The 20,726-nt window shown below is 37.9% G+C and overlaps 1 long non-coding RNA gene across 3 annotated transcripts in view; it reads left to right on the top strand.

Moving 5' to 3' along the window:
* Nucleotides 1–20,726, top strand: part of LOC123331390 — a 293,514-nt gene that overhangs the window by 239,938 nt on the left and 32,850 nt on the right. For 2 of the 3 annotated variants that reach the window (XR_006640514.1, XR_006640516.1), the window contains exons 3-4: nt 13,127–13,169; nt 14,247–14,386. This is a non-coding gene — a long non-coding RNA (uncharacterized LOC123331390). Of the gene's footprint in view, nt 1–13,126; nt 13,170–14,246; nt 14,387–18,385; nt 18,441–20,726 lie in introns of those variants that run through there. The other variant, XR_006640515.1, reaches the window with a different exon arrangement.

Here is a 20,726-nt window from a genome sequence, read left to right as displayed (position 1 = left end):
AGGCCTAGATTTCAGCCTGTGTCTGCTTTCAATGTGCCTTCCTCACTAGGCTTTATTATTGCTAGTTTATGATTTATAGTGAGAGACTCATGCCTCTTCCTTTCCCTTGAACACTCGAGGCCATGGTTGGGTTACTTTGTGCCTGTGTACTCTGTTGCATCCAACTCTTTGAGACCCCATGGACTGTGGCCTGCCAGGCTCCTCTGTTCATGAACTTTCCAGGCAATAATCCTGGAGTGGGTTGCCATTTCCTACTCCAAGGGATCTTCCTGACCCAGGGATCGAACACATGTCTCTTACATTGGCACACGGGTTCTTTACCACTGTGCCACTTGGGATTTCAAGTGTATGATTTACAGTGAGAGACTTGTGACTCTTTCTTTCACTTCAAAACTTTGAGGCCATTGTTGGGTTATTAGTTGGCCTAGTTTCAATGTTTTTGTGTTACAGGTAATAGGGACTCCTAAGGAAAGGGAGAGTGATGAGGGACCTGCCAATTGATGTAACAGTCAGAACATACACACAGTTATCAATTAAGTTCACCAACATATATGGGATCAGCTTGTGGTGCCTTAAAACAATTACAACAGTAACATCAATGATCACTGATTACAGATCATCATAACAAATATAATAGTTAAAAGGTCTGAAATATTGTAAGAATTTGCAAAATGTGACAAAGATATACAAAGTGAATAAATGCTGTAAGAAACATGGTGCCAATAGACTTACTGGATGTCGGGTTGCCACTGATCTTCAAAAAAAAAAAAAAAAAAAAAAACAACCCCAAACACAGTATTTGTGAGTTGCAGTAATGCAAAGCAGACTAAATGAGGTATGCTTGTCTTGTAATAGGATAAAGTGTAGTGAAATTTCTTAGTTTTATGTTTAGAGTTTTAATCTACTAGTGTACTGATTTTATTTCTATATCTAACTTATATCATGTAAACTTGCTAATCTTGTTAGCTATAAGAATTTCTTTTGTGTGTGGATTCTGGAGCATTTTTTATATAAAATGTTATGTCTGCTATGGATACAGATAGTTTTAGTTATTTCTTTTATTTTCATATTCCACTAATGCCCCACTATGATGTTGAATAGAAATGGTGAGCGCTGACATTCTTGTCTTAAAGGAAAAGCTGTCAATCTTTTATCACTAAATATGATGTCAGCTATGGATTTTTTAATAGCTGTTCTTTATCATGTTGAGGAAATTCTCTCCTATTTCTAATGTATTGAATATAGTTATAATGTAAGATTGTAGACTTTTGTGAAATGATTTTTTCTGTTATTGAGAGGACTATCAGCTTTTCTTCTATATTATATTAACATGGTATATTACATTGATTTATCTCCATATATTGAACACACCTTACATTGTCAGGATAAATCCTACTTGAGTATACTATATTATCATTTTATGTATAGCTGGATCTATTTTACAAGTACTTGTTGAAGATTTTTGCATCCATTTACATAAGGCATTATGTTAGTCCAAGTTCTCCAGAAACTTGGAGAATAAATATATATGCAGATATATGTATATACCCCCATTTCTCTCTCTCTATATATATAGATATATATACACACACATATATATGCATATACATATGTATATATATCCCTATGTTTATAGTGTGTATATATACAATGTATCTCCTATTGTTATATTTTTATATCTATATATATCCTATTGGATGTGTGTTTGTGTATCTTATATTCTATTGTGATAGTGCATGTATGAGAGAGAGAAAGAGATTGATGTAAGGCTTTGGCTCACATGATTGTGGAGGTTGGCAAGTCTGAACACTGCAGGTAGGCCAGCAGGCTGGAGGCCCAGAGAAGAGTTGATATTTCAGTCTGAAGGCAGTCTGCTGGCAGAATTTCCTATTTTCAGGGGAGAATTTCAACTGATTAAATAGACATCCACATTATGGACTGCAATTTGCTTTACTCAAAGAGTACAGATTTAAATGGTTTATCTCATCTAAAAAGTACTTTCTCAAAAACACTGAGATAATATTTGGCCCAATATCTAGGTAACATTGCCAAGTTGACACATGGAATTAATTATTATAGGGATATTGATCGGCTTTATTTTCTTCTGCTATCTTTGCCTGGAATTTACATCAGAGTAATACTTGTCCTAAGAGAATAAGTTAAGAAGGATCCCTGTTTTGCTTTGTGGAAGAGTTTGTGAATTATTGGCATTAATTATTTTATAAATATTTGGTAGGGTTGGCCAATGACACTATCTGGGTTTTTCAGAACAGAAAAGTTTTGTTTACTAACTCAAGCACTTTAATTGTTAAAGGTCTGTTCAAATTTTCTATTTCCTTGAGGTCATTTTAGTAGTTTGAATCTTTCTAAAGGTGTGTCCATCTCATCTTGATTATTTATACATTTTAAGTGTACAGATAGTTTATTTTTGGTAAATTTGTATCATTGTACAGCTATCATTTCAATCTAGTTTTTGAACATTTTCATCACAAGAGTTCTTTCTTGTTAGCGGTCAGCTCCCTACCCACTCCTAGACCCCAAAACAATTCGTATACTTTATGTTTCTATAATTATGCCTTAAAAAAAATAAAGAGTCTTCATATAAGTGGAATTGTGCTCTTTATAGTCTATTGTGTCTAGCTTCTTTCACTTAACATACCATTTTTGAAGATACAGTTGAGTTGCTTGTAAAAAGAGTTCTTCATTGTTATTTCCATTGAATTGCTATATTAAATTTTAGTTACTTATCCTTTAGTTGAAAAACATTTTCTTTTTTAAAGGTTTTGGGAATTATGAATAATGGTACCGTAAGCATTTATGCCAACATATCTCGTTATATCTTTGAAAAGAAGCATATAGAGTAGAATTGCTGGGTCATATGTTGTCAGAAGTATATGTTATTTTTTTCCCCCAAGGACTGCCAAACTGTTTTCCAAAATAGCAGTATATTTCCACTTGCAGTTTAAGAGTTATACTTTCACCATACTCTCACTGACAGTACTGTCATTCCCTTTGAAATGCAAATTAAAACCACAATGAGCTAAGATTAAACAGCCACCAGGCTAGTAGTATCTCATTATAAGTTTAATTTATATTTTCCTAATGACTAATGATGTTGAGCTTCTCTTCATGTTCTTATTAACCATTTGCATGTCATCTTTGCTAAAATATCTTATGTGGTGAAATTAAATCTTATATCAATATTTTTAAAATGGAATTTTTTATTTTATCATACAGTTTTTTAAAATATAATCTAGATATAAGGCTAAGAGTCAATATATGACCTGCAAAACTGTTCTCCTACTCTATAGCTTATCTTCTCATTTTAAATTGTTTTTAAAGAGCATATTTTAAAAATTGTAAGTAACTCCAGTTTATCTTTTTTTTTTTTTAATAGACCATATTTTTGGTGTTATAGCTAAAAACTTCTGAACCCAAGGTTATGATAACTTGTTTTGTGCTTTCTTGAATAAAGTTTATGTTTTGGATTAAATTATTCTTTCTCGATCAAATCTGCTGTTAAATTCCTCTTTTTAATTTGTTAGTCATCTTATTCTACAGCTGCAAGCTCTCTGTGGTTCTTTTTTAATGGCTACTCTTTTTGTTAAGCTTCTGATTTTGTCCATGCATTATTTTTATGATTTTGCTTAGTTGTCTATTAGTATTCTCTTGTAACTCACTGAACTTCTTTAAGATCTTTACTTTGGACTCATTGCTTGGCAAATGTAGGTTTTTCTTTTTCCTTCAGTGTCAAACACTGGAGCATTGTTTCATTCCTTCATTCTCATCTTCTTTGAAGCCTTGCTTTCTTGTCTCCGCGTTACTGACTCTAGCCCTTACTGACTTGCTTTGGGAGAGGCAGATCTTCACTAGCTAGTCCATCTAGAGATACTGATCTCTCAGAACTTTTTTATGGATGTACTTGCTCCACTCTTCTTGTTTTGTCTTGAGGGTGAAGTTTTAGGATTGTTTGCCTTCTTTGATCCTGCAAAGCTAGCCTGAACTGGCTGGCATATAGAAATTCTGTTTGTTTTTCCTAAGGGTGTATCTTGAAGTATTTAAGGTTGTGCACGTTCTCCCAATCGGGCAGAGTTGAGAGTAGCAGTAGTGTTAGTTGCTCAGTCATGTCCGACTCTTTGTGACCCCATGGACTGTAGCCCTCCAGGCTCCTCTGTCCATGGATTATCCAGCAAGAATACTGGAGTGGGTTGCCATTCCCTTCTCCAGAGAATCTTCCCAACCCAGTGACAGACTCTGCTGCTCCTGTGTTGCAGGCAGATTCTTTACCATCTGAGCTACAGGCAAGTCCCTAGAACTGAGATGTCCATTGATATTTATTTGATGTTTTCCACAGGACTTCATGTATGCCATCTGGGAAGGTTGGCACACACCATCTGCAGAGATTCCTTTTCACACCATCTGTGGAGAGTGATAGGTCAGCAGCATGCAGGGTATGTAGAGTACTAGGAGCACAGGTTGGATAGCTGGGGGTGCCTGGTCGTTAAAGAGTCCTCTAGGGTTCATGGGCAGGGCTCTTAGTGCGGACTGTGGATCACTGAGTAGGACCTGAGGCTGATGTCATGGTCCATGTGCTGTTAGCTATGGGTCCTCATCTCTTTTCTCTGTTCTGGCTGTTCCCAGATTATCCAGCTGTGCCAATTACCTCAGTGTTCTGGGTGGAGAAAGTCAGAAGAGGCTCTCCCAGATAGTTCCCTCCAGGGAAGCCAGGAGAACACTTAGCCTTTACTTTCCTCTCTGGGAGAAGCTGTGGGCCAAGAGGTTCTCTTCAGGGCCTGAACCCTGCCACCTTAGGAAAGAGGTGATATTGATGAAGTGAAACTGTTCTTCTTACCCTCTTCAGTGCAGCTGTTCTCAGACATGTTGCCCTTCTGAGATACTGGGATCTCTCACCTGTAGTCCTGGACTCCTATCAAGTTATTCTTATCCATGGTGGTTGTTAAAAAATCAGTGTTTATTTCAAGGACAGGAGAGCCAAAACCTCCTATTCTGCCATCTTGCTGATGTTCTCTGAAATAATGAGTTTTTAAATCAGGCAATGTAAATCCTAGCTTTCTAGAGCCTTTGAATTTTCATACATAATTTAATTTTTAAAATTTATAAATAGAACATTCCTGGCATTTTGGTAAGAAATGTACTGACTCCAGAGATCACAGAGGACAAGATGGTTGGATGGCATCACTGGCTCAATGGACATGAATTTGAGGGAGCTCTGGGAGATGGTGAAGGACAGGGAAGCCTGGCGTGCTGCAGTCCATGGGGTAGCAAAGAGTCGGACACAACTACGCAACTGAACAACAGCAACAACCAGAAATCAGTTTGTGGAAAAGTGATATTCTAACGGTATTGAATCTTCCAAATCATGGGCTTAATACAGATACCTATAATATAATAAACGCCAAAGTTTAGTTTTATGATTATTGCTTTAAGTTAAGCCTAGTGAGAAGACTATGACCCCACCAGTCCCCGGGATAAATAGTAAAGGGACACATACTTCCAGAAGCATGAATGCATGCAAGCTCAGTTGTATCTGACTCTTTGAGACCCCCCTGAACTGCAGCCTGCCAGGCTCCTCTGTCCAGGGATTTTCCCAGTAAGATTACTTGGAGGGGTTGCCATTTCCTCCTCCAGGGGTCAAACTCACATCTCCCACATCTTCTGAGTTACAGGAGGATTCTTTACTGCTGAGTCACAGGGAAACCCCTCCAGAAGCCTGAAGAAGTGAAAGTGTAAGTTGCTCAGTTGTGTCTGACTCTTTGCGACCCCATGGACTATACAGCCCATGGAATTCTCTAGGCCAGAATACTGAAGTGGGTAGCCTCTCCCTTCTCCAGGGGATCTTCCCAACCTAGGGATCGAACCCAGTTCTCCCGCATTGCAGGCAGATTCTTTACCAGCTGAGCCAGAAGCCTAGTTCAGGTTTATTCACATTGTTCTCACGATAATTTCAAGTTTCCAATGTAACAGACACAAGACCTGAGGCACAGGCACGTCTAGAATCTCTGCTTATACCACATTTGCTCCATGCATGTTGACTAAGTTACAAGGCCAGAGTCAAGGGATTGAAAGGAAAAGTCGAGTGAAAATTGAATACAGAAAAGGGGAGAATTTGTGGAAAGGTGGCAAAACCTCATAAGAAAGGAAATGACCATGTAATATGCCTAGACAAATGGGGCCTGAGGCAGCCCTGCAAACTTTTCCAGGGCCTCAGCAGGGCCCAGAAGTATCAGGAAGATCCCTTTGTACCTATAAATGGCACAAAGTTAATAGAAAAACTGGTTAATATAAAGGGGCTTTGTGGACGGACACAAAGGATGACTTAACAATGACAAGGTGAACTAACAGCTTGATGGGACCGCATGACTTGGTATTCAGAGTCAATCCAGAGAGAAAAGCTGTGAAGGGCAGATAAAATGAAATAGATTGAGTATTCCTAGTTTGGAAGAAATGGGGCTTGAAACAGAAATTTAGTTGCAATACAAAAAATTGAAGAAATGTTCTATTTCTTGCAGTTCTTAATTTGTGGTCTAAGATTCATTCTGCTAGTTTGAGTTTTCTCTGTTATTCATCCACTTTGTTCCCTAGTAAACAATGATCACAGTAGAGCTTGGTCAGGGAAAAAGCTGCTTTCACATGGTGAGGATCAACCCACTGCTTTTTAAAAAATCTTTTTTACTTATTTGAAGGAGTTACTCTTCCAAAATGTCACTGCCTTTGGCAATACAGTTCTAGAGCTCTTGCCTTGTCCAGCAGCTAAGCAGCAACTTAACCGAGTCCTTGATGAATTGCACCTAAGTGAGAACATTATGGGCCCAGTTGGCCAGGACTGTGTTACAACTTAATTAATGAACCCTTTGGAATAATATTCTACCAATTTTACCTTTTAATAATTTTGTTTATTTTTAGTATTCACTTGTTTTCCTCTTGTAGCCCATTCTAAACTTCTTTTGTTCTCTTTCTTTTTACTTTTTTTCTTTCCTTTTTTTTTTCTAACCCATATTTTGTAATGACACAGATAACTTTAGGGATAAAAGCTATGAAGTCTAAATTGAATGATCAGATTTAACACTGCTTAAAAAATCGTCCTTCATATTACATGGCAAAGACATTTTCATATTAATAGCATTCCTTCATTTGAAATATAAAAATTTATTTAACTGACATTTAAGTTGCTTCCAAGATTTTGCCAATATAGAATGAATAATGATGTAGTGAATATCTATGTTCTCTTTTATCTATGTATCTATTTTAATGTATGTCACTGTTTATTTACTGGGTAGGTAAAGACAATTAAAAATCTTATTTAATAAGCACTGTTAAATTGCTTACTATTCTTGAGAATGTCTTTGTAATGGGGGTAGAGGTATTCTTTAGTACTGAAACCTCTTCTAGGCTTACAGAAATAGAAGTGCATAGTTGAGGCAGGCTGTAAAGATGTTCCTGTTAGGAGCTGCTATGGAGTATAGCCTGGGCAATGGGAGGAAAAACCTGAAGCTCTTGGGCTAATTCTATAGTTAGATACACAATCAGAATCACAAGGTAATACACATATCAGGAGAAAAGAACATCCCCATATATATAAGCAAGCGATTTCAAGATACAGGAATCATGAAAACACTACTAGAAGATAATGAATTGGGAACAAAATCTGCAGGGTATGAATGGGAAAATCCAGATGAGGGGTAGTCCATTGTTTGCATGGGAAAAATCCCATCTCCTGCTGCCTCTTAAAATCTGGGGCAATGGATCTCAAACCTTGATATGTATCATATTCACCTGGATGCGGTGGTCTGGGTGAGGGGGTTACTTACAGGACTCCCTCCTGAGATTCTGATTTAGTATAGCTGAATTGGGATCTATGTGATCCTGGGGGAGATGGTCCTTTAGGGGTATTCATTTCAAATAGACTGATCCCTGTAATCCCTCCACAGACACTCAAGAGTTCAGTCCAGATCCTTTCAAATATATGTTTGAGGGGCTTTGAACTGTCACTGATGGCTTGGGTGTGAAGAGGTAAATAACGCATCTACAGCTTTCCTCCTAAGGAATTTATCCCAGTGGGCAGCTGTTATCCCCCCTACTTTTAAAACGTCGTCTGACCATGAGCAGTTGCTGTGTACTAGAGCTCAGTTTTGCTCATCATTTTCCTTCTCTTTCTATGCCCCCTCATCCACCTCCCTCCTTTGTACCCTCAGCAAGGACACTCATTAAATGACACTCTGTAGCCCAGCCAATAAAGCCTGATTTCTCGGAGCTGAAAGCTGCCTCCCTTCTCTGAGAACGTGTTCTGAGACACTGTACACAGACAAGCAGCATTAGCATCTGATCTGCTTTATCCCACAGCAGCAGAGCCCCGGTGCTCTAAGGCAGAAGGCTATTCTGCAGTGCAACACAGGAAGATAGGGAGCTTCTCCGTGCTCAGCTTGTTCCAGGATCCATGCATAAGCTTTGTTTCTGTAGTGTCATCTGTGACAAACGCCTCCCTAGAAGCAGACAGTAGGGCTTTACTGATGCCCAGCTCACATCCTTAAGATTTTGATGAACATGTACCTTTTAGGTATTCGCTGAAAGAAAAGCTTTTTGCAACAGAGCTAGCAATGGAATCCATTGCTAGTTTCAAACTTTCTTGGAAAGTGCCAAAATATATGTGTAATATTATGCAGATTTGGTGTTTTCTCATGTCATGGTTCTTTGACAAGCCAAAAGAAGGAAAAGAGAAAGTAACTATTTCTGCTGCTTGCCTATGAGGTGAATGTTGAGATTCTTAGGTTAGCTAATTGCAAAAGAGCCAGAGAAGCACAGAGCAGGATGAAACCCTGGCTAGAGCTCACTTAGACACAGTCATGTCTCTGCTAAATGGAACAGCTGGATTTAACCTTGTCCAAGCAGGACCCTCTGAGGATGACGTGTGCGGTACAGTAGTAGCCTTACTCGTGAATACTGAGATGCAAAGCAATCGACATTTGAGTCAGCAAAAGCTATTAGGAGTGTCCCCACACTTGATCATATTGTCTGATTACGCACACTGTCCAACCTCTGCCTGCCCTTGTTGTCTTCAGCTCTGCCTCTCACCAGTATTATGGCTGCTTCCTAGTCTGAGTTGGCATGAGAGTCTTTTAGCCTATTCTCTTTAGAAAAGAAACCGAGGTCTTGACATTAGAAAAAAAAATTGCTAACAATGGAGAAAAGCATTGACAGAACATACAAACAGAACTGAAACAAATTCCCAAAGATGTTCTACTAATCCCACAATCAGCATCTCAGACTCAAGAGAAATCAAGGTAGACTTCCATGCCATTTCTGAGTTTCCAGTTATAGTATCAAGTTATTATCAAATGAGAAAAGGTAATGCAAATTGGGTTATTTTTAAATTTTTCATTTAACAAACTGCCACTTTCTAAAATTTTCAGTGGCTGCATATATAACCTCTTATAATGTTAAGACCAAAAGTCTGAGGAGGACTTTTGTGACAACTAGGCTCAGCACAGGTCTCCTTGCCTCTTGTCTTACTGTGTTTGCACCTAATGGCTGATACAAAGACTCTCATCAGCCTGGGCTCTCTTAGCTTGTCAAATATCTCAGCATCTTATTTCACAACCACTGTACAAGAGTGACCTGCATTAGGACCGAGTCTGTATTCCCACCCTGAAAGGAGGCAGGTTGAAAGCATCCAGACCCCTTAGACTCTTGTTTTTCAGGCTGAGGATACATGAGAGTGATCTCTGTCTTCAAATAAGATCCACATTATCCACTCCTGCTCCTCCCCATCCACAGAGAGGCAAATCACTGAAGTCACAGCAGTAGGAAACCTTCAGCATTTTAACACCAGAGCCTTGTATGACAAATCCCTGCATACCCTGCAGAGCAAGTCACTCCCTCACCAGCAGTCTCTACTCCCAGCAGAGTGCACCAGGACTCCTGCATCACCCCGGGTTACAGGAGGGCTGACAGTCAGTCTTTGAAGTGCTGCCTGCAAAAGGCACCATATCACAACCCTGATACAGAAATTCAGTGTTTTTGTGTACTTCCTCTGACTCATCAATACAGCAGCATACCAAACAGAAGGATTTCATCATAAAATAGCTGTCTTTTCCTAACAGTGACAGTTTGTTCAACCTTGTGTCAGGCTCAATTACTTGAGTTACCCAAAATTGATGTGTACACACACACACACATACACAAAACCCAGATTGTTTCATGTAAAATGATTTAAGCCTTTCCTTATCAAAACTTTTCACGATGACACTCCAAACACCAAGTGGGCATGTGATACCAACTCACTCCTTGTCACTGTCAAGCACTGTTAGGCTGTAGAATGGTTAGGGGTTGGGGGGCTTTGGTATTGCAGCTCTCACAGGCAGCTTCTTTTGCTGCATCTTCTGTAGGTAGCTAGTTACCTCTGACTTGGTAGAGTTCTATTGTTTCTAGGTAAATAGAGGAGATAGAGGTTTTATTGTAGAAAGCAAACGTGGAATGATGATTGAGGATTATGGCTAACTCATCCAGTATGTAAACTTAGCAAAGTTTAGTTGATTTGAGTGTTAACCATGTATGTGAAAACTATTTCCATGTTATATTCATTCAATGCACATTGAATCCCTTAATCTGTTTTCATTTAACTTAATTTTCAGTGACATACATGGTTTATTTTTCCATGGTCTTCTCAGAATCTATCATGGAATCATCAGAGATCAGTTTATAGTTACTTATCATTCTTCCAACAGGTACTTGTGAGACATCTATTGCATACTACATTCTATTAGGAGATGTGGAGACAAATGAAAACACAGGATGACCTGAGTCCTAAAGAGGGGTTTAAATTCTAGAAGGACTTCACTTCAATGTTATATGTTTGTATTAAAAACCTGGTATCATCCTGGAATCTTGACTTTGCCACATGTTAGCTGTAGGAACATGGGAAAATTTCTTAATGTACATAAACCCTCAGGATTTTTTTTTTAATTATAGAGAGGGATGATAATAGTGTTCACTCAGTAAAACAGGTTACATGGAAATATTGCAAAGCATAATGTTTAGAAAGAATGTAATATATAGGGAGTATCACAAAAATTTAGCTGCTTTTAACAATTGCAATATTATAAACATATGCATGTAGGTATACACATAATAGTTTTTTATCATTTGTCTTTTAAAATTACATGTATGATAGAATCATGGATATGAAAGAGTATGAATTTCTTGAAAATAGAGGGGCCACCTTCATTGTATTTAGATCTTGAAATGTTCTTTAAAGGCTTCAGAATAGGTGACTCTGTTTGTTTGTTGATTTTCTATACTGATTCATGGATTAAATCAGAATTTCTTCCAAAAGCCTGAGTAATATTTCTAAAGAAGCTGGAGATTGTAAGAACTCAAAGATAGTGGTGAGTTTGATGCCTTTAGACCCAAGAACTGTTAGAAGTCTACTCGCTTGCTGTTTGACCTGAGGCAAGCACCTAAAGATCAGTGCCTTCATCTGGAAAATTACATTAATACTGCTTTCCCCCAAAAGTGTTGTTTTTAAGACTGAATATAAGTATATGTATGAAAATGTTAGTGCTGTGCAAAGCAAACATGCAAGACTTGGCTGTTCTTACTATAAATCTGGGCATGACCCATCAGTGTCGAGTAAATCACACACACAAATATGTCAAGGCCTTGTGAGTGCTGGCTGTTATGTAACTGAAGAGAACTTGGAGATAGAGTTGAGAAGATTAACAGGCAAGAATGGAAGGTGGGGTATGAAGAAAATTCTTTCCTTCCTTTGAGGTTTTAAGAATAATGTGGGAACCACTTTTGGCTTGATGGGCACACTCTTAACTTGTGTCAGAAAGAGAACAGTTGCTGGCATCTGTTCATCCTCTGTTTGTACTGGGCAGTATGTGAAGTTCCTTAAATGGGTTTAGCCACTTAAAATGTATGGCCAGTTTAAGGTAGATACTGTTATTATACTCCTTTTACAGATGCTTCATTCTGCTCAAAGTCTTTTAACTAAGGCTAATCTGACCCTAGGTTAGGAGGAGCCTGTCCTTCTAACCATTACATTATACTCTATTTACCAAAACAGAAGATATAGTCCTGATATTTGTTTTTAAAGTTTATAACCCTTAAATCTATCCTATGTGTGATTTATGATATTCAGAAAAAATATAGCCAAGTTCAAAGCAGTAAAATTTCTGTTTGTTTTTGAACTTCTAAACATTAAAAGAACAATAAACATAGCTTGAGATTTATGACCAAGAGATGGTAACTGACATAGTTGAACCTTCAGTTCCTTATTTGTATGTATCTTGTTTGATGGATGATGACCTGGAAAAGAGAATAGTAAGGCAGTTTGTTATTTGTTTGTTTGAAGAGGCAGAATACAACTGTTTCTGCTCTCTCTCAGGCATTCACTTAACAGTAGCCTTTGACGTAAATTAAAAGATCTTTTTTTTATTTTTAATGGACATGGTGAAGGAGTACAAAGAAAGAGAGAAAAGAAGAAATGGAAAACATGCTCATACCTTTAAAAGAAGATTTTGTACAAAACAGTTTCAAATGCCACTCTATTTTTAATCTTCTTGATAGCAACACTTATATTGCAAGCAGAAGACTAAAAGTTTGTGGGGTTATTGCAAACATTTTATCAGAGATGAAAAGCATGAAAAAACTGAGCATGATTTAAAAATAGAGTTTTATAAAATCTACCTAGTAACACCGATGCCAAGAGATTTTGCAAAATTTTATTCATAGCATAGGCTTGAAGCAACAATTACATTTTTAGCCCTCATTCACAAGTTAAAGTATGAATTAGGAAAGACAGAAAAGTATTGTGTTTGTGCCGTGAGAAAGATGCTCACAATTGTTTTCAAGTGAGTTAGGAAATAGGCTTATACTGTGTTATTTAATAAACTAAGCTTATTAATATTTCTCAGAAACCATGTGTAAATGTTCGGCCATGTTTGACCACAGGAACTTAGTGGTCAATATATGAAAAGCATTGACAAACTTAGTATTGTCAATATATGAAAAACATTCAAAGTTAAGTACGAATTTGAAGCAATAGTATTCCCAGCATTTTGCCTTGCTATGTTTTATTAACTATTCCTTTCCAAATTTTGGACAGATCCCATGGGTTTCCTGTCATGTCTGGATAGCATTTAATCCAGGTAATTTTTTTTTTTTTTTTAACATCACAGCCCCCTCCCCTGTCATTTCTTTTTTCCTTGGCTCAGGAACTTGCTCTGAGGATAAGATTGGTCAGTGTCTTATTTATCGCCCATCTTGAATTTAAGTCCTCACTTTAGTATTACAAATTTCAGCATTATGTGTATTTGCAGAAAACTTTTGGGGGGGTTGGTTCTAGAGACAAAGAAAAGAATCTGTCCTTTACTCTTAAAACACTCATAGTCTGTGGGAAAGAAAGACATTAGAACAATGCCATTATAATGCCATGTGATATCAGTCTCAGTGAAGGGACAAATAAAGGGAAAACAATCATGATTATAGATGTCAGCTGGCCCCAGAGTGGATTTCAGGGAAGAGACCATAGAGAAGTTGGAGTTGTATTCTGAAATTGACTCAGAGGATCAGATAGAAAAACAGCATTCTGGAAAGCAGGGTTAAGATACAGACAAAAAGGAAAGATGTAGTCTGATATTTCAGAGAATGCAAGTAGGTATTATGTAAAATAAATGAAAGCCAAAGTTAGTAAAGTATAAACTCAAAACAGTTATTTAGTTTAGGGACCTAATTTCTAATGTGAACATTCCATTACCATGAGTTTCTGTTTGTGATATAGTGAACATGGCTGAATCCAACTGTTAGAGTATCAATCTAGTAGGAGAACTTTGGGAAATTCAGAAAGAAAGAACCATAGCAAAGGTGTTCTTAAAGGAACTTGAAAATGTATTGAGGTGATATGTATCTACTCACTCTCTTGTGCTATGTATTGTTGCCAACTATGTGTAAGCTACATGTTGGCAACTTAAAGAGTAATGGCACAGTTGCTCTTTTCCAGAAACTTGCTGATGTAAACCATGTGGGAAGTGCCTTAAGAAAAGGATAGAAAGCAAGGGTTTCAGAAGAAGGAGTCATTATTTCCAAGTAAAACATCAAGCAGGGCTTCCCTGGTGCCTCAGTGGTAAAGAATCCTCCCTCAATGCAGGAGACCCAGATTTCAACCCAAGATAGGGAAGATCCCATGGAGAAGGGAATGACAACCCACTCCCGTATTCTTGCTGCAGAATTCCCTGGACAGAGGAGTTTGGTGGGCTACAGTTTCTGAGGTCCCGAAGAGTTGAACAGGAGTGAGCAACAAACAAAACTTCAAGCAGATAGCTTCCTTTTAGCTTTAACAAATGGAACTTGACTAAGGCTTCAAAAGGTGAGTACAATGTTGATACAAAAATAAATATAATGTTGGTAGCTTATGGGTGACAAGCACTTATGGAAAGCATGGAGGTAAAAAGAAAAATACACAAGACTGGAAATGGTCAGTTTTCATTCCAATCCCAAAGAAAGGCAATGCCAAAGAATCTTCAAGTGAAGTGAACTCGCTCAGTTGTGTCCGACTCTTTGCAACCCCGTGGACTGTAGCCCGCTAGGCTCCTCTGTCCATGGGGTTCTCCAGGCAAGAATACTGAGTAGGTTGCCATTTCCTTCTCCAGGGGATCTTCCCAACCCAGGGATTGAACCCAGATCTCTTGCATGGCAGGCAGATGCTTTATCCTCTGAGCCACCAGGTAACTCAAGAATGTTCAAACTACTGCACAATTGCACTCATCTCTCACGCTAGCAAAGTAATGCTCAAAATTCTCCAAGCCAGTCTTCAACAGTATGTGAACTATGAACTTCTAGATGTTCAAGCTGGATTTAGAAAAGGCAGAGGAACCAGAGATCAAATTGTCAACATCCACTGGATCATCGAAAAAGCAAGAGAGTTCAAAAAAAAACATCTACTTTTGCTTTATTGACTACATCAAACCCTTTGACTGCATGGATCAAAACAAACTGTGGAAAACTCTTCAAGAGATGGGAATACCAGACCACCTGACCTGCCTCCTGAGAAATCTGTATGCATGTCAAGAAGCAATAGTAAGAATTGGACCTGGGACAACAGACTGGTTCCAAATCGGGAAAGGAGTACATCAAGGCTGTATATTATCACCGTGCTTATTTAACTTATATGCAGAGTACATCATGCAAAATGCCAGACTGGATGAAGCACAAGCTGGAATCAAGATTGCCGGGAGAAACTCAATAACCTCAGATATGTAGATGACACCACCCTTATGGCAGAAAGCAAAGAAGAACTAAAGCGCCTCTTGGTGAAAGGGAAAGAGGAGAGTGAAAAAGCTGGCTTAAAACTCAACATTCAAAAAAGAAGAACATAGCATCCGATCCCTTTACTTCATGGCAAATAGATAGGAAACAATGGGAACAGTGAGAGACTATATTTTGGGGCTCCAAAATCACTGCAGATCGTGACTACAACCATGAAATTAAAAGGTGCTTACTCCTTGGAAGGAAAGTTATGACCAACATAGACAGCATATTAAAAAGCAGAGAGATTACTTTACCAACAAAAGTCTGTCTAGTCAGAGCTATGGTTTTTCCAGTAGTCATGTATGAATGTGAGAGTTGGACTATAAAGAAAGCTGAGCAATAAAGAATCGATGCTTTTGAACTGTGGTGTTGGAGAAGACTCTTGAGAGTCCCTTGGACTGCAAGGATATCCAACCAGTCCATCATAAAGGAAATCAGTCCTGAATATTCATTGGAAGGACTGATGCTGAAGCTGAAACTCCAATACTTTGGCCACCTGATGTGAAGAACCAACTCATTTGAAAAACCCTTGATGCTGGGAAAGATTGAAGGTGGGAGGAGAAGGGGATGACAAAGGATGAGATGGTTGTATGGCATCACTGACTCAATGGACATGAGTTTGAGTAAACTCCAGGAGCTGGTGATGGACAGGGAAGCCTGTCATGCTGAAGTCTGTGGGGTCGCAAAGAGTCAGACATGACTGAGTGACTGAACTGAACTGATCACAAGGGTTCTTCTTCCGCATGCCCTCTAAGAATGATATAGAGGAAGAATGTTGAGTAGAGCACACAAAGAACCTGAGTTCTGTTCTGTTTCTCCTATTAGCTAGACATGCAATCATTATCAGTCAGTTCAGTTTCAAAGCTTAGAGCAAATAGAGAACTACAGAATGGTCGAGCCAAGAGACGTTTATAAAGAAGCTTATTTTATCAGATCAGATCACATATATGTGTGTATACAGTTTATATAATAAACATAGTAAGCACTTTATCTATAATTGCTCTTATTATCAATATTATACAAAATTCTTTGCCGGAAGTTTCTTGCCGCATTCACTTTTCATTCACCCCTAATGGACTAGTGCTTAACTGTCAATGGTCAACTTTGAAACCACGTACAGATCCCTGGGGATGGGAATCAATCGTGACAGCGGCTAATTGTGGTGCTTGAACATGGAGAATCTTAATTGAAATAAATCAATGATATCAAGGAATGGGATAAAGGCCCAAATGGAGAGGTTTAAAATGGAAAATAACAAGGGCTAAATTGCACTTTAAAACTTTCGATCCAGTCATCATCCCTTAGAGCAGAGAGTGTTTTATTAAAGAAAAGTAACCAAGCAACTATTGTACAGAAAGAAAACTATGTTTCAGGAATTGCTGATGGTGTTGAAAGCACTTTGCTAACATTAAGCCCATTAGTGATGGGATATGCTCTTCAGTCACTTTAGCCAAGAGGAAGTGAAAAGAAGCTATTGAGTGCTGAGAATATGAGAGGAGGGGGAGAAATCATCTTCAAGGTCAACTGCTAGTAATGAACAAATTCAGTTTGTTTCTCAGTTCTTTGCCTTTTATTCACTGCCTGCCCTTTCTCTTTACCCTGAGCTCACGGTAACTTCCAGTTCTCCCAGTCACAAATATCCAGATTGCTGCAAAATAGAAATCACTCATGAATCTTGGTACATAGCAGACAATAGGGACAACATTAAATACAGAGAAAAAAATGGTTTGGGCAGGGTATCTCAAAAATGAACGAGCAATTTTATTCTAAATTTTGAAGATCAGCCTTTGCTTACTCAAATAACTCTTGTCATTTGGGTTTCTGCTTCTAGTGTAGCATCAAGGTCAACAATCAATAAACTCATTAGGCCTTACAAGTGTCTTTGATTAATATTCCTTGTCTAATTCCCTGAGAAATGTACTATATCTTCTAGCTTAATGAAGACAAGGCTGAGTTATTTAGGTGTGTGTTAGTCAGGCTTATTTGCATATAATTAACTAGATTCTTTGTGTTTATAGCAAGCAGTAAAAAACTTTATACCAATAGATGTTCTTTTCACCAAGTTGTATATGGTTAAACAAATTCTTTTGTTCTATGAGAAACTCTTCATTTGAAAGGGCTTATTTTACTATGAGTTAAAATCAGACATACCCTTGTAAAAATTGGCTGGAGTCTTTCTTAAGAGCAAATTTCATATTTTTTCCTTTTTTTGAAAGGGCTTATTTTACTATGAGTTAAAATCAGACATACCCTTGTAAAAATTGGCTGGAGTCTTTCTTAAGAGCAAATTTCATATTTTTTCCTTTTAAAATGAATAAAGTTTTTAAAAGTAGTTTTAGGTCCACAGCAAAACTGAGAAAAAAATTATAAAATTGTCATATACCTCCTGTTCCCACACAGCACAATTTCCCTTACTGTCAACATTCCCACATCAAAGTTTTGTTATACACTTGCTCTAAGCTGTGATCCTACATTGATGTTTGTTATCATCCTACGTAGTTTAAATTGGAGTTCACTCACAGTGGTGTACTTTGTGTGCATGTGTGTGTGTGTTCAGTCGCTTCAGTCACGTCTGACTCTGTGCAATCCCATGGACTGTAGTCTGCCAGGGTCCTCTGCCCATGGGATTCTCCAGGCAAGAATACTGGAGTGGATCGCCATGCCCTCCTCCAAGGGATCTTCCCAACCTAGGGATCGAACCCATATGTCTTATGTCTCCTACACTGGCAGGCAGGTTCTTATCACTAGAGGTTGGACAAATGTATAATGTCATATATCCACCATGGTAGATCATATAGAATGGTTTCACTGACTTAAAATATATTTTGCTCTGTCTATTCATCTCTCTCTCTCCCCTAACTCTCGGCAATCACTCATTATTTTACTGTATCCACAGTCTTATATTTTCTAATATGTCACATAATGGTAATCTTACAGTAATTTTCAGATTGACTTCTTCCACTTAGTAATAAGCGTTCTAAGTTTTCTTTATTCTCAAGGCTTTTAGCACTGAATATTCCATTGCCTGGATGTCTACCCATTTATTTATCCTGTTTAGGATCCATTTTCATGCAATGGAGAAGGAAATGGCAACCCACTCCAGTATTCTTGCCTGGAGAATCCCAGGGACAAAGGAGCCTAGTGGGCTGCTGTCTATGGAGTTGCACAGAATCGGACACGACTGAAACGACTTAGCAGCAGGGATCCATTTATTATCCATGTATTTAAAGTTTGGTTGCTTCCATAATTTTGAACAGTTATGAATAGAACTGCTATAAATTGCTTTATCATATTATGAGTATGTTTAATTTTCTAAGAGCCAAACTGTTTCCAAAGGGCTATCCAATTTTTATTTCCACAAGCAATGAACGAGGATTCCTATTGCTCCATATCCTTGCCAGTATTTGAGGTTCTCAGTGTTATACATTTTAGTATTTTAATATGTTGTGTGTGGTAGTATCTTGTTATTTTAATTTGCAATTCTCTAATGATACATGATGTTGAATATATTTTTATATGCTTATTTGCTATCTATATATCTTCTTTGATGAGGCATCTGTTCAGGTCTATTGTTAATTTTTAAAAAGTATGTAGTTTTTTTTTTATTTTTGAGTTATAGGAATTCTTTGTTAACTTTGGATAATAATTGCTAATCAGTTCCATCTTTGCTGATAATTTTCAACTAACCTATGATTTCTCTTAGTCTCTTAGCATTGTCTTTCACAGAGTAGAAGTTTTTTATTTAGGTCCGTAATCCATTTTTAGTTAAGGGCATAAGATATGAGTCAAATTTCACTTTGCTTGCAAACATATGTTCAGTTGTTCCTATTGTGTTACCTTTGTTCCTTTGTTAAAGATCAGTTGACTGTACATACATGGGGGTATTTCTGGGATCTCTAGTCTGTTACGTTGATCTATTTGTCTATTCTTTCACTAATACTGCACTGTCTTGATTACTGTAGCTTTATAATACGTCTTGAAGTTGAATAGTGTCAGCCTTGGATTTTGTCCTTCTTCAATATTGAGGTAGCTATTCTAGATCTTTGGTCTATGTGAGCTTTTTTAAAATGCTATTTATTTATTCATTTGGCTTTGCTGTTTCTTTGTTGCTGTAAAGGATGTTCTGTAGTTGTGACAAACAGGGGTTACTAGCTAGTTGCCATGGCTTCTCTTCGCGGCGGCTTCTCTTGTTGTGGAGCATAGGCTCTAGAGCATTCAGGCTTAAGTAGTTGCAGCTCTTGGGCTCAGTGGCTGTGGATCCCGGGCTCTGGAGCACAGGTTCAGCTCTCCCAAGGCTTATGGAATCATCCCGAACCAGGGATTGACTCTTGTCTCCTGCGTTGGCAGGTGGATTCTTCACCACTGAGCGACCAGGGAAGTCCCTCTGTGTGAACTTTGGACTCCGTTTGTGTGTGTGTGTGTGTGTGTGTGTGTGTGTGTGCAAAATCACTTGGGGAGATGCATTGAATCTATAGATTAAGCTGGGAAGGAATGAAAATTCTTGGAGTGTTGACGCAATAGCCAAGAATTGTGTGCTTTCCTGGAACACAGAATGCTTTTAATTTCAAGTGTTATCTCAAAAATAAGTTTGAATATTGCATAATCTAACTTTGATTTACTACAAAATGAAATTTTGCAATTCCTGGGTAGAATGGATGCTGCCAAAGATGTGTTCTGTTTGTTCTGTAGTTCGAGGAATCTCTAGTCACCTGAAAAGTACCAAGGAGGGGTCTGTGTTTTCTCATTTAAAAAGCACAGAGTAAGATATCATTGTTATAAATTTATATCATAGAACTTTGGGCTCATATTATAAACCATAGTATTCACTAAAAAAAGATGAACATTTATCACCCCGCTAAGCAAACATATCACATGACTAGTTTATCAAATAATATCGTATATAATTTAAAAAACTGAAAAAGTTGACAAAAAACTTTTATAAAATCTGCCCAAGCCAAACAATGTTTCTTAACAGCTTTTAGTTCTTAATTTATTTTGAGAATGTGATGAAGGCTATGAACCCTCTCCTGAGAAATAATGGTTATGAGCAGATATACTAGAAATTTTTCATTCAATTTTCATGTATCCTCTGTGGGTTTGGACTCCAGACTGAGAACTCCTACTATGTCGATTATTAAATGAATTAATCATAATGATAGCATATATGAGACATTCTGAAGTGAAAGTGTGATGTGTGGCCTCTATCTCTTTTCTCCTCCTTCTCTTTGAGAGAAAATATAGGTATTATTGTCTAAATAGGATGGGTTTTATTTCTTAATACAAGCATGTGGTAAAAACTACTAATGGTACAAGAGGTTTTACAGTGAAAATGTTCTATCCCTCAGAGGCTGCAACTATGGTCAGTTCCTTTTGTATCTGTCAGGAGATGCACTATACAT

Source organism: Bubalus bubalis, chromosome 23 (genome assembly GCF_019923935.1).
Source record: "Bubalus bubalis isolate 160015118507 breed Murrah chromosome 23, NDDB_SH_1, whole genome shotgun sequence".
NCBI classification, from domain to species: domain Eukaryota; kingdom Metazoa; phylum Chordata; class Mammalia; order Artiodactyla; family Bovidae; genus Bubalus; species Bubalus bubalis.
This window is presented reverse-complemented; position numbering and strand designations above follow the sequence as displayed.